Below are 12,712 nucleotides of genomic sequence, written 5' to 3' on the forward strand. Positions count from 1 at the left end.
ATTTTTTTTTTACCAAACACATGTAGCAGAATACATTTTGGCCTAAATTTATGAAAACATTTGATTTTTTTATTGGATATGTTTTATATCAGAAAATAGAAAATATTTTTTTTTTCAAACTCTTTGGTCTTTTTCTGTTCATATAATAAAAAATGAAAACCCAGTGGTGATCAAATACCACCAAATGTAAGCTCTATTTCTGTGAAACATTTTTATATTTGGGTACAGTGTTGTATGACTGTTCAATTGCCAGTTAAAGTAGCGCAGTGTTAAATAGCAAAAATGCCATGGTCATGAAGGGGGTAAAACCTTCCAGAGGTCAAGTTGTTAATAATAGGTGCCGGGTGGCCATTGCTAGTGAAAGCCTGCTATAGTGTGGTGTTAGGCCTGTGTGGCTGCGATTTTCCATCTCACCTCAGGGCATGCGGCGCACTCCGATGCAGGGCTCTTACAGGAGCCTGGGGCTTCTGTAGTGCTGGGCCTGTGCAGCTGTGCTCTTTCACCTCAGGATGCACGCTGACGCACCGCCCTCAAGGTCCACCAACATCGTCAACACCAGGTCCATGATGCTCATAAGTTGGCCCTGAGTATAATGGCTGCTGCTTAGTGCTTGATAAAACTTTAATTTTAGCTAGACCATGTTAATGTAATTTCAGAAGTTATTTTAAAAGCTGTACCACACATACTGTAGGTGTGAAGCTAGCCTTAGGGGGTTAGGTTGGGTTTAAAGCGTAGGTTTACAGTAGTAGTAGGCTCTGGCTAAGTTAAATTTCAAGCACACAAAAAAAACATTTAATCCTGTTATGTATTGACTGAAAAATGATTTTCACATACAATGAGAATATGGTTGCTGAAAAACACCACTAGGGCCACATGCAGGAGCATAAAAGTAGAGTACCCAGCATGTTAAGTCAGCCATGGATTTGAGGATGAAGATCCTATAGGATTACATGAAGGTCCAATACATTCCCCTATACATTAGTCATGGAGAGTACAGTAGTTCCATCACTTTAAGCACCATAGGAAAAGTCATCAAGTTTCACAAGGACCTGGATCACAAATGTCTGTTATTTAATATGTACCCAAATCAAAGTTACATTACAGATTGTCCTCTGTCTGGTCCTGTCAGTTGGTGACATCATCTGTAGGTGCTGTCACAGCACTCCGCTAGTACGCTGCCACAGACTTGGAAGCCCTGTCACCACTCTCCTGCCCATCATCCTTCAAATGAACAACTGAATGAGCTGGACAGCAACTGTTACTCGTACCGCGACTTCATACAGACAGGTGTAGCTGTTGTTCGGAGTCGACTGTTAAAATACAGTAGTGGGAGATTTGTCCATGTGCGCTGTATAGCATGGATATAGGAATCTGAATGTGTGTGACCAACTTTATTCTGACAACACTATGCAAAACAAATAAAGACTATTTTGTGCAGACCTTCCCTTCCACAGTTTGCATGCTGTGGTACAGAGGATTACAGAGGGTTTGTATCAAGAAAAAAAGCATCAGGAATTTATTCTGGTAAAGATCATAAGCATGAAAAATTAGTCCATACTATGCTCCTGAAGAAGCAGTATAATTTCCAAGAAAAATGTCGAGATAAAATCTCTATTCCACAGCTGCATCAGCAGATCTAACAAAATACTGACGGAGAGTTGTAGGTCCATCAAAGTTAAACTATGAATATCAGACAGCTAAAGGGTGCTGGAGGGGGATACAGATTCGTACCGGGCTTGTTAGGATAGAAAATGTTATTGTGAGTGATAACATTTTTAAATACTTTTTAATAGAATATTAATAAAAGTCATGGTTTGATTTTACACATTGTGACGTGTGCTTACCTTAAAAGTCCGCTATGTACTTTATTTCTGGTACTAGTGATTTGGTATTTTAGATTTTATATATTAAAAACAGCCTGTAGGTAGGTTGCCTACTGTAAGTGAGCTAGTGTGGCTGTCAAGCTTGGAAGGGAAGGGGCTGGTGCATTTTCTGCCATTCCCTGTCTGATTTTCAGGGCTTTTTGGGCCCGACCCATCGATCCTGTGCAATTATAAAAGGGTTAGGAGTCCTGATCCCAGAGAGCCTTGCTTAGCCTGAGTAAGCCATCAGTGAGAGGGACTGCTGGGATCTGCAGTCCACCCTGAAGACACCATCAGCATCTATATCACCATCATGGACTCTAATCCTGTACAGGTATGCTGGGGTAGCCACAAATACAGTTAGGTTCAGTAAGAAAAAGGTTCTTTGCTATGGAACTGTTGCACCGAAGTTTTGCAGTAAAGCTTTGAAACATTATTCTGCCTCATCTGAAGTTATTCAAAAGGGTGTGCGAAAATAACTGGCACATTACTCACAGTCTTCTACAGTTCAGATCAGTTAAAGCACATTGGGGTATGAATACAGTTCCTGCAAGAGTTAACATGGTAAAGAATTAAAGCAAGCAGTTACCATGGGTAACAGAAGTCTAGTAACAAGTACAAGTAGCCTGTCATGAAGCAAGGTACCGGTGATATGTGGGGTGTCCTGTAGCAGAGAGGGGGTTGATTCTAGGGATCCCTCCCCGAGCGGTTTGTCTCCCATAGCAACAGGAGCAGATGCAGAGGTTATCGGGCTGGCCACCAACTGGAAAAGTTAACTAAGTGCACACATGAGCTCTCCTCTAGGTGCATGGTGGGACCCCATTCTGTCACTGGAAATGGGGTGACAGAGATACACTTGACGTGTGGAGTTGTCATAGGCACAGCATGTCCCTTTTAATTGCAAGCAGTTACAGTCAAGGTGTGCATTGACGAGGGACCAGAGAGTTAACTGGAGTCCAGTTTATTTTCTCAGTATTCATGGTGTTTGGCCATCTCTAAGTTTCAGAGCATGTGACTCCCTTTCTTGGTGCCTAGAGTAGCCCAAAAGAACTCACCCCAGGGTAGAGCTTTTGGTGTCACCCTACTAAACTTCTTGGTATCCACCGGAAGCATGCTGAGAGGCCCTTTACCCCCTGCTCACAAGCCCACTCCTAAAAATTCTTGTATACGTTTGGAGAAATATACAGTTTACGTTACAAATCCCAACAGGGAAATCATGAAGTTATGGTTATGAAACAAACAAAAACAAAAATTACAAATCACAAAAAAAAATACTGTATATAGCCACAATAGCAAACAAATATAGAAAAATACAATAACACAAATTAATGTATACAATAACCATGGACTACAATAAAACAAAATAACATATAACATAAATAAAAACAGCAATTAAACAAGTAACAAAAAATGTCAGACTACAGAAATACAAATATTTCACCTCTAACTGTAAGTATTATATTAAGGAAATTACTTGACTAATGACTTTACAATCTGGGTCGAAGTCCAGATTAGTGCCCATGCATTCAACACTCTCAAAGAGGAACTGTATAATTTAATGGCCACAGGCAGAAATTATTTCCTGTGGCACTGTGTGATGCAGTGTGGTTGTAACAATCTATTACTGAAGGTACTCCTTAGACTGACCAGCGTATTGTGGAGTGGGTGGGCGAAATTGGCCAAGATAAAACATACCTTGGAAAGCATCCTCTTCTCTGATACTGTTGTTAAAGATGCCAACTCCAATCCAACAACATCACTGGTCTTGCAGATCTGTTTATTGAATCTGTTGGTGTCGGCCACTCTAAGCCTGCTTCCTCAGCAAGCCACCGCATACAGGAAAGCACTTGCCACCACTGACTCATAAAACATCTTCATCATTGTCCAACAGACATTGAAAGAGCTGAGCCTCTTCACAAAATAGAGGTAGCTCTGGCCCTTCTTTTAGAGTGCTTCAGTATTCTTACTCCAGTCTAGTTTATTATCTACAGTATATGCACCCTCAAGTATTTATAATTCTCTTCTACATCCACACCAACTCCTCAGATTGAAACAAGGGTCAATGATGCCTTCATCCTTCTCAAAACCAGAACCAACTTATTTGTCTTAATCACATTTAAATGCAGATGATTGTCCACTGCACAGTCATCAGAAAACTTCTGAAGATGGCAAGACTCTTGTCTCGTAGTTGAATTCAATGGTATGGACAGCAGAAGGAAAGGGGGAGAACTGTCCCCTGTGAGGCTCAGTATTGCTGATCACTCTGTCTGACACACAGTCTTGCAAACACACATACTGTGGTCTTCCAGTTAGGTAGTCAACAATTCAGGAGACAAGGGAGACATCAACCTGCATTGCTATTAGCTTCTTACCTAGGAGAGCCGGCCTGATGATATCAAAATTGCTTGGAAAGTAAAAAAACATGACCCTCACAGTACTCACAATGCTTTATCCAGGTGTGCATTCATGCAGTTTAGCAGGAAGATGGTAGTGCCCTCAACTCTTAGTCCAGACTGGTAGGCAAACTGTAATAGGTCTATGTACTAACCGTGTCCAAAACTGATGTAAAACAAGTCTCTTCAAGGTCTTCATGATGTGGGAGGTAAAAACTACTGGTCTGTAAGCCTCAGAGCCACGAGGACATGGTATCTTCGGCACAGGAAAAAGACATGACATCCTCCACAATACTATAAGACTGAAAGTGAACAGAAATGTCTCCAACAGTGACACAAAAAGATATAGAGCACTTGGAAAGTGGGAACGGGTAAAAACACAAGTGCAGCTTGTTCAAAAAAGTCAAATTCAGATCCTACTTTTATACTCAAATGATGTCTAGTGCTGTCCTCCACAGACTCATGGATCCAGCTTCTCTCCTCTTCCAGGTTCCCATGAACCAGGGCTTCAAAGTTACCTCCCCTAAAGTCACAGAAATGCTTCAAAGAGGGGCGCCACGCCACTATCTTCAGTGTTTCAGATTTGCTCAGCATTAGAGGAAGAAGAGGTGAAAGAGGACATGCAACATTATTGGACTGGACTTAGGGCAACCGGACAAAAAAGTAAATATACAGTTTATTTTTTATTTTAAGGATGCAGTGGTTAAGGGGGAGAAAGTCCTGATCCAGAATTAGGTTCTACAGCTACTATCATAATACTAAAGCCTTTATGTCCTTACTGGGAACATTTCCCTTCATTTCTACTTGTACCAACTGGGACAGGAAGAAGAGGAAATCAGAGGAACACAGACAGCAAAAAAAAAAAAAACCCAAAAAACAAAAAGAAAACAAATGTTGTGTACTTAGGATCTATTAGGCTATTAGTTCCTTTGAGATTGTCTTTGCTTGATTACATTCCAGCAGAATCATTATATTGTCTTATTGTAATGCTATTCATCTTCTTTGTGATTCAATTTGGAGAGGAACTTTTAAAGGATAAGTTCACATTTGGGAATATGTTACATGTTCCATCCATTTTTAGAGTGGAACATGTAACATGTTCCCACTGCTGCAGCCATTGCCCGATCCTCCCCCTCTTCCTGTGAAAGCAGTATGGGCAGAAGTTTCCCGTACTAGCTGTCACTTTTTGAAAACAGCACACCTACATGGAGCTCCACCACCACAGCTGCGATATTCTTTCACAGAGTTCTGTGAATGAATGAATGAACTACAAGTCCTGATAGGCTTGGCGGCTGTTGGCTTGTAGCTCTCGATGAGCTACCACGGTTCTGTTGAGCGCTGTGGAAGTTTATTGAGTCTTCCTGTCAGGCTGTGTCTGCATGCCCGTATGGGATGTACGGGCACACAGATACACTGACAAGTTTGTAGGAGTCCTGCATGGCAACAGCAATCTGCTGATTAGCTGTGCTATGCTTTCCAGGCTCAAAAAAAAAAATAGTAAATGCAAATTTTTTTTACCTGCAAGTGAACTTATCCTTTAACCACTTGCCATCTGCCTGCTGTTTAAAAAAGACAGGGCAGTGGCAGTCCAGGGTCGGGTTGCCGTTCATAAACGGCACCCGCCTTTTCTAGCTGTGCGCGCTCCCTGGGAGCACGCAGCACCGCGATCCGGTGCCCGCTGTGTCCTCGATCATGTGATCACTGATTGGCCAATCAGTGATCACATGCAAAGTAGTAAGCAAGATGTTACTTGTGACATCATTGCTTACTACGTGTGAAATCTGTGGATGATCACATAGGTCACATGGTACGAGGCTATTCACAACAGCCTTGTACCATGTGACAAGCTGTGACCAATCACAGCTCACTCAGTACTTCTCAATGACTGCAAGAATGCAGACAGAGAGAAAGAGAAATGATTGCTTTTACATCCTATATGGGTGTAAAAGCAATCAGGGTAAAAAAAAAAAAAGAAATCTTCATCACCCCCCACAAGTAGTGCAGTGTCACCATGGTGACACTGTACTGCTAGGGTGATAGTATGTAAAAAAAAAAAATAATAATAATAATATAAAAAAATAAAATAAAAATGTAAAAAAAAAAACCCTGAAATCAGTCAGGTGCCAAGGAACTGGAGTCCACTCTTTCTCCACTACCACCCACCAACCAAACACTGGGCTGCACACTGAAGACTTTAAATTTTCAACAAAGGTTTATTACAATGACAGCACAATGCTCACTCCTGGCCAAAACCATCCCCCCAACATGTTTCACCCAGTTCAGTGCTTAATGAGAATACATTTCCCAACTCCGTTCAAAACCAAAAGAAAGAGCTTTGGCTGGAGTTCCATTTTAAAACCTGACTAGGACTATTTTTGTAGTACTGAAATTAGCTTTTCTCTAAACAGATTATACAAAAGAACCTGACAGAACATTACTGATTTATAACCCACAGGCAGTGGTGAAAAGAGTTTTATTTAATAATATTTTCAAAATCAGGTTTGAAATGTGAAAAGAGGCAGCTGACATGCCATCTTTGACAGCCCGTTCATCAAAGCCGGACTGTGCTGACGTCAACATTACATTAAGATCCACAACAGTGATCTGTGAGCAGAAGCAGCTGCCATCAGACAAGTTCCTAATCCTCAGCTAAATGCAATTCACATGTGTTTTCATACTGTGCGCTCACTGCGCTCTTGAGCAATATTGATTTTACATCTTGGAGTGCTGTATGAACACCAGGGGCTATCTTCTCCAGATCTACTTCCATTGTGGTAAGGGTGATCCTAAACAGGAAGCCCCGATGTGTGATGACATCATACATGTGATTTGAATGTCTGTTTTTGTTTATTGTGTATTCTGTACCAGATTATATAGACTAAGCATAACCAATCAGGGTGCAGGTTTGAATTGTTTTATTTAACACCCTCACTAAAACCTACATGGACGATATTCAGGCACATGAAGCACGTGCCTAAAACATGCCTACAGCTGATTGCAGATTCCAGCAATTAATCACACTCATTCATTTTTATAAATGTTAAATGACCTTTTGGGAATGTTTGTTGTAATATTCTCTCAACTGAGAATCATTTTTAGTCCTGTGGTTTATGAGGCTGAAAACTGCCCATCTAGCGAAAGCCCTAGGACAGTCGCTGAGTGGCTATATCTGACTGACTAAAAACATGCAATATGACAGATTCCAGCAGATTCCAACATAGCTTTCTATAGCCGTGTAAGATTTAGATGGGATGATGCCATCTCTAGGTGTTTTGGCCAGGTTTGGGAGGTATGTAAATGGATTATGTTTTTAATAAAGGCGTTATTTAAAGTTGAACTATAGACAACATTTTTATTTTGTTCATTTAGGATAGAGAAAGAGAGGGTTATAACCCCTTTCTGATTTTTTTTCATCCTCTTCGTCCCATTGTGGAGATTTCTCTTTACAGTATATCCTGTCCCATAGCTTAACAGGAAGTAAAAATAAATCCCTGCAAATTAAGAGAATTATTTGGGGATCCCCAGGTCACCAGAATTAGTGTCCTCATTGAAAGATTTACCCTCTATTAATTTTCTGGGGACAACTCAAAATGTGGGATTTTCTTTTACTTTCACTTTCCATTATAATGGTAAGCAGGACAAATAGGGAGGAGGTTGAATCTCTTTAAAAGACACAGAAAGCAATCAAAACTAACATGTATTCTAATCCCCCTGCACTCTATCCAAAACAAAAACAAAACAAAAAAGTTTCTTTATGAAGTGCACTCTAGTTAGCTAGGTTTGCTGTTTTTAGTTAGAGACTGGGTATTAGCCTAGGAGTGAGGTAGTGAGTTCACTTCAGGACAGGCTGGGCTCTGCAGGTCAGGGATTCTGGAACCATTCCACCCTTCCAGAAGCTTAGAGTACTTTCCGGAAGAGGGTTGGAAGAGGTGATAAGGCTCAGATCTGCATGTCTGAGGGACCTTGGGCAATCTCCTGGCAGGAGGCTGGGCATGGTGGCCAGGACAACCCTCAAATGTGGCAGAGCTTGGGGAGGGGTGTGTAATGTTAAGTGGAAGATGGATTGAGAGGAAGGTTGGAGTGTGGAGCCTGGGATGGGGTCCCAGGGAGGAGAGCCTACCTACAGGCTGGTTGCTGGACAGGAGGATCTTCACTGCTCCACCGTCTCTTAGGGAGGACATCATGAGCAGCAGGATAGGAGCCAGCCCAGTGAAAGGTCTGAAAGCAGCTACCAACCCACCATGCTGACAGGACAGGATAGTGTGAGCACTCCTACACCCCCTGGGCCAGATAAAGGGAGAGGGGGCAGTCAAGTGCAAGACCCAACTAGTTCTCATCTGGAAATACTTAATTGCTAGATCTTGGAATCACTTGCCTAGGGACACCCTCAGTGCGGCCGGGGGAAGTGGATGATTAATCTGGGGTCTGAGGAGGTAAACCAAGGGGGCTTAGAGCTCTCTGAAGAGACAGTGCTCTATTTTTTCTGGATCCACATCTTTTTCTACAGTGTAAAGGTTGCTAAGGAGTTTGTCCACAATTTTACAGTTCCTTGGGCATCCCATATACTAGCTTAGGGAGACCCAAAAGAAATCCAACGCCCCTTAAGAGGGTAGTGCTACATTTAGTTATACTTTAACTTTGGTCAAAGCTGCTATGTGTGGCTTCATCCACAGGCACCCCTTATCTGCACAGGCAGTTTCTTAGTGCACTAACCCTTTAGGTGATGGAAGTGCTCATTATCACATACTGTGATGCTGAAGAACAGGAAAAATCTGTGGTTCATCTGTGATTACTGGAATATATTTAGAAATAGCCCTCCACTAAGGCCCCCCCCCCCCAGCACTACTTTTCTTCAACAGCTCCTGCAGCTGCTGCAGACCTGTATTTAAAATCTAGGCAGAGTCCATTTAACCACTATAAACATGGGGAAGCTGTACTGGGCCCACAAGATCAGCATTTCCCATCTGATACCCCAGCAGCCCTATATTCCACTCTGCCCTGCATAAGCCCTGATGATCATTGTTGTATTTGGCGCAGATGGACCAAACCTCTAAAACCGTAGAATCAGGGTCTCTTGGGGGTTGTGGTGGCTGTTTCGAGAAATTAGGGGCTCCTAAAGAGATACAACAGATCCTCTATTAAACTGTAACATCACGTAGCACCCTCTTAGTTAGGTTGCTAAAAGGACTAGGTAAGTTTAAATTTTTTGATTGCTTTTTTGGGTGTTCTGGGTTCTGCTGGTTGCAGGTTCAACTACTTTCCTCTTTATTCTGGTAAGTTCTGGAACATAGTGGGTTGGAATAGGCAGACCCTGGGCCGAATATTCGTGCAACCTCATTCCTGGTCATGAGAGTGACCAGCAGGGAGCTGAGGTGTGCAAGAATAGTTTGAGGCCTAGAACAGCAGGGTATCTGTCCAGGTGACAGCAAACACATCCAGTGCAAACACATTCCTCATTCAGTATATCTGTCCAGGTGGACTGCCCTCCTGGACTACTTAGCTGAAGACTGAAGGAAGTTCATTGAGGTCCCAGCACAGGGAGAGCTGGGGGGGGGGTGGAATGCTATCACTGAAACTGTGAGAACAGTTGGGAAAAAGTCTGTGGAAGATCTGGCCTTAAGGCTCATTGTGCAGAATCTGGCTGGTACTGGGAGAAAGCATCCATGTACAAAGGGACACAGTGAGTAGAGGCCTGGGAGAGAGAGATCATAGAGATCTGATTTTAGATCCCTGATATCTCACCTACACCCCCCAACGGGCTCCTAAAAAAATTGTAAAAAATAATAATAAAAAAAACCCCAAAACACTGCCACCAGTGGCAGAACTACCAGGGTCACAAAGGTTGCATTTGCAACTGGGCCCTGACATTCTGCCACTGGGCTTGGAGGGAAGGGCCCCGACTGGGGGCAGGGGGGCCCTTTATGGTTTCTTGCACTGGGGACCTGAAGGTTCTAGTTATGCCACTGCACTGAAATGTATGTTTTTTTCTACAACCTTTAAAAGTGCATGGACTGTGACAACTTTGGAATCAATTTTTGTCCCTACATTGACAACAATGTTGATGACCTTGGTATGTAACCACAGTCATGGCTCTTGTATTTAGACTGTATTTGCTAATTCCAGATTCAGCTTTAAGCACTGCTCCTCTGCATTGTTTATACTATGAAAATGGGCTTATATTTTATGGAATTTATTTGATAAAGCATTTAGAGGTAGACTCCTCTTCACCTCCCATGCTCATTTAGTCCATGTCATCTGAGTACATTGTTTTCAGGTGCATTATAAATCTTGAATTTGACTGTTATATATTTTTAAGAGGAGCTACTAAAATGGATGGAAAATGCCTCAATTACCTGTCCTGTGAGAATATAAAAGCTTTTATAATCACTTTGGATTTTAAAACACGTTGTTTTTCCCATTTTCAACTTCTGTTAGCTGTTAATCTGTCACATATGAAATAAGATCTCAGTATTGAGAAGAAAACTGAAACAATGCAGAACTGGATTGAATTTTGTATTACATAAAAGCTCACAAAAACATTATTTTCAATCTTAAATGTTTTTAAGCAGCTTTGTGACAGTAATTTAGTGACAGGATATATTACATTTCTACCTACATAAGCTGTTTTGTAGTTTAATATTATCACATATTACCTTTCCACTTCAATGAGCAAGCAATAAATGTCTAAAGTGCCATAATGTGCAGACCCTCCCCACACACGCTTTTGTATTTGGCTCATGGCCTCTTTGAGGTCAAACTATAAATAGCTTGTTGCATGACATAGGACATCCTCACCAATGCCTTCAAGCACAACTCCAGGAAACGTAAAAATGATCCCTTACACGGAGAAACGTTGCAAACATTCTCTGATAGGACAAGATGGAGAGGAGGGGTGGTGACATCAGAATCTCCAACTTGTCCAATCAAGAGAATGTTTTGCATTCATTGAGAAAAATGTAAGACATTCTTGAAATCAAGGTCATGCTGAGTGAATGAGCTCCTGGTTACTTTGCAGCAAGGCATGGTATCCAGAGGAGTTCAGCGACCACTGTAGTAGCAGCAACTATTATAGTAATTCTCTGTGTGAGATATATATACTTACATACAGTAGGTCCAAGCTTTGTAATACAAACCATACACTTTAATATTTACTACACTGGAAGCTTCAACTTTGGTATTGGATACCTCTGTAAAGAGAAAATGGAGGATGCGGAAAGCTTTGTTCCTCCTAAACCTCTGTAGGTGTCATCAGGGGAGTAGCTGTCCAATTGGACACTGCAACCCTGATTTACCTCTATGGCCAACTTTAGTGAGGGCAATGCTAATAAATAGCACTGCCCCACTGCAGATGGCGAGCATTTGTGAAGTGGGTAGAGTAGGTACAAGATCCCCGCTGGTTAGGAACAGTATATTTAGCACCAAGGAGAGGTTGCCACTTCTAGCTCCACTGGGGACTCTAGAGAGTTGGGGAAGGATCCTTCTATCAGTCTACTAGTCTAATAAGTGTGCCTGCACCACTCCTCCGCCTATCAGCCATCCCCATCACTCAGATGGTGCTCCAGTCTTGTAATCATTATCAAAGTGTATCTCAAGTGCTGAGACTGTGTTGAAAGTACAGCTATTGCTGAGAACTGGTGTTCCTGAGCTGCCTGTGGTATCTATGTGATGCCATATTGTTTGGGGCTGTTGAGTAAGCACCTTGCTGTTCTCTTCCACGTGCATTTGTCACTTCTAATTAACCAAATAATAATGGTACCATATCCTTGGTTCCTGTGTACCTTGACTCCTTCTTGGGTGCCAATCAATTCAATTTACCCACCCACAGGCCCCCTAGCATGGCAAGCCAGTTCCTGTTGCTGAAGCACCAGCACATCCCACCAGTTTCCAGTATAGTCACTTATTGGATTTCTTTTTAGACCCTGGGCCTGGCTAGGAGCACTACACAATTTCTGTAGAGGTCTCTATTCTATGGTTGTACTGATGCAATTAACATTCAGTCACTACTGTGGGGCCAGTGCAACATGGGTGTCAATGCGTTTTATCCGGTGCACCAGGTCACCACTTCAAACTGACCCATGTAGTTCACCACCACCGCTCTTATTCCCAAACTGACTACTCACAGGCTTCCCTAGGTATAGATTGAGCCAGTGAATCATCACAGGGCTTTACTGCTTTGCCTAACTGCCTATAGCCCTCAAGCAACCTAACTGCCTCTAACTGTAATTGATTGCACTCTTTAATACATGGGGCAAAATGACTTTCTTCAACTCTTTTACTGTGCAAGATTCCTATAGATAATAAGAATGTAGTGCTGCCCCTACAGGGGCCACTAGATAATGCTTGTCCCCAATGGTTGACCTGACCTTGCAAGTCTTTCGACACCACTGACACTCTGGGTTCAGACATATTTCAACAGTATACAATACTAATGCAAGAGACACAATTATTTAGCAACAT

General features: G+C 42.2%; 1 long non-coding RNA gene across 1 annotated transcript in view; it reads left to right on the forward strand.

Annotated features, from left to right (window-relative positions):
- The first annotated feature begins 6,920 nt into the window (after positions 1–6,920).
- The window catches only part of LOC149439052 (uncharacterized), a 60,207-nt gene continuing 54,415 nt past the window's right edge, over positions 6,921–12,712 (forward strand). Inside the window, exon 1 of the long non-coding RNA XR_016307879.1 lies at positions 6,921–7,029. This is a non-coding gene — a long non-coding RNA (uncharacterized LOC149439052). The remainder of the gene's footprint in view (positions 7,030–12,712) is intronic.

This window comes from Staurois parvus, unplaced genomic scaffold (genome assembly GCF_062004578.1).
Source record: "Staurois parvus isolate SC_StPar_1 unplaced genomic scaffold, SC_StPar_1.0 ptg001162l, whole genome shotgun sequence".
NCBI classification, from domain to species: domain Eukaryota; kingdom Metazoa; phylum Chordata; class Amphibia; order Anura; family Ranidae; genus Staurois; species Staurois parvus.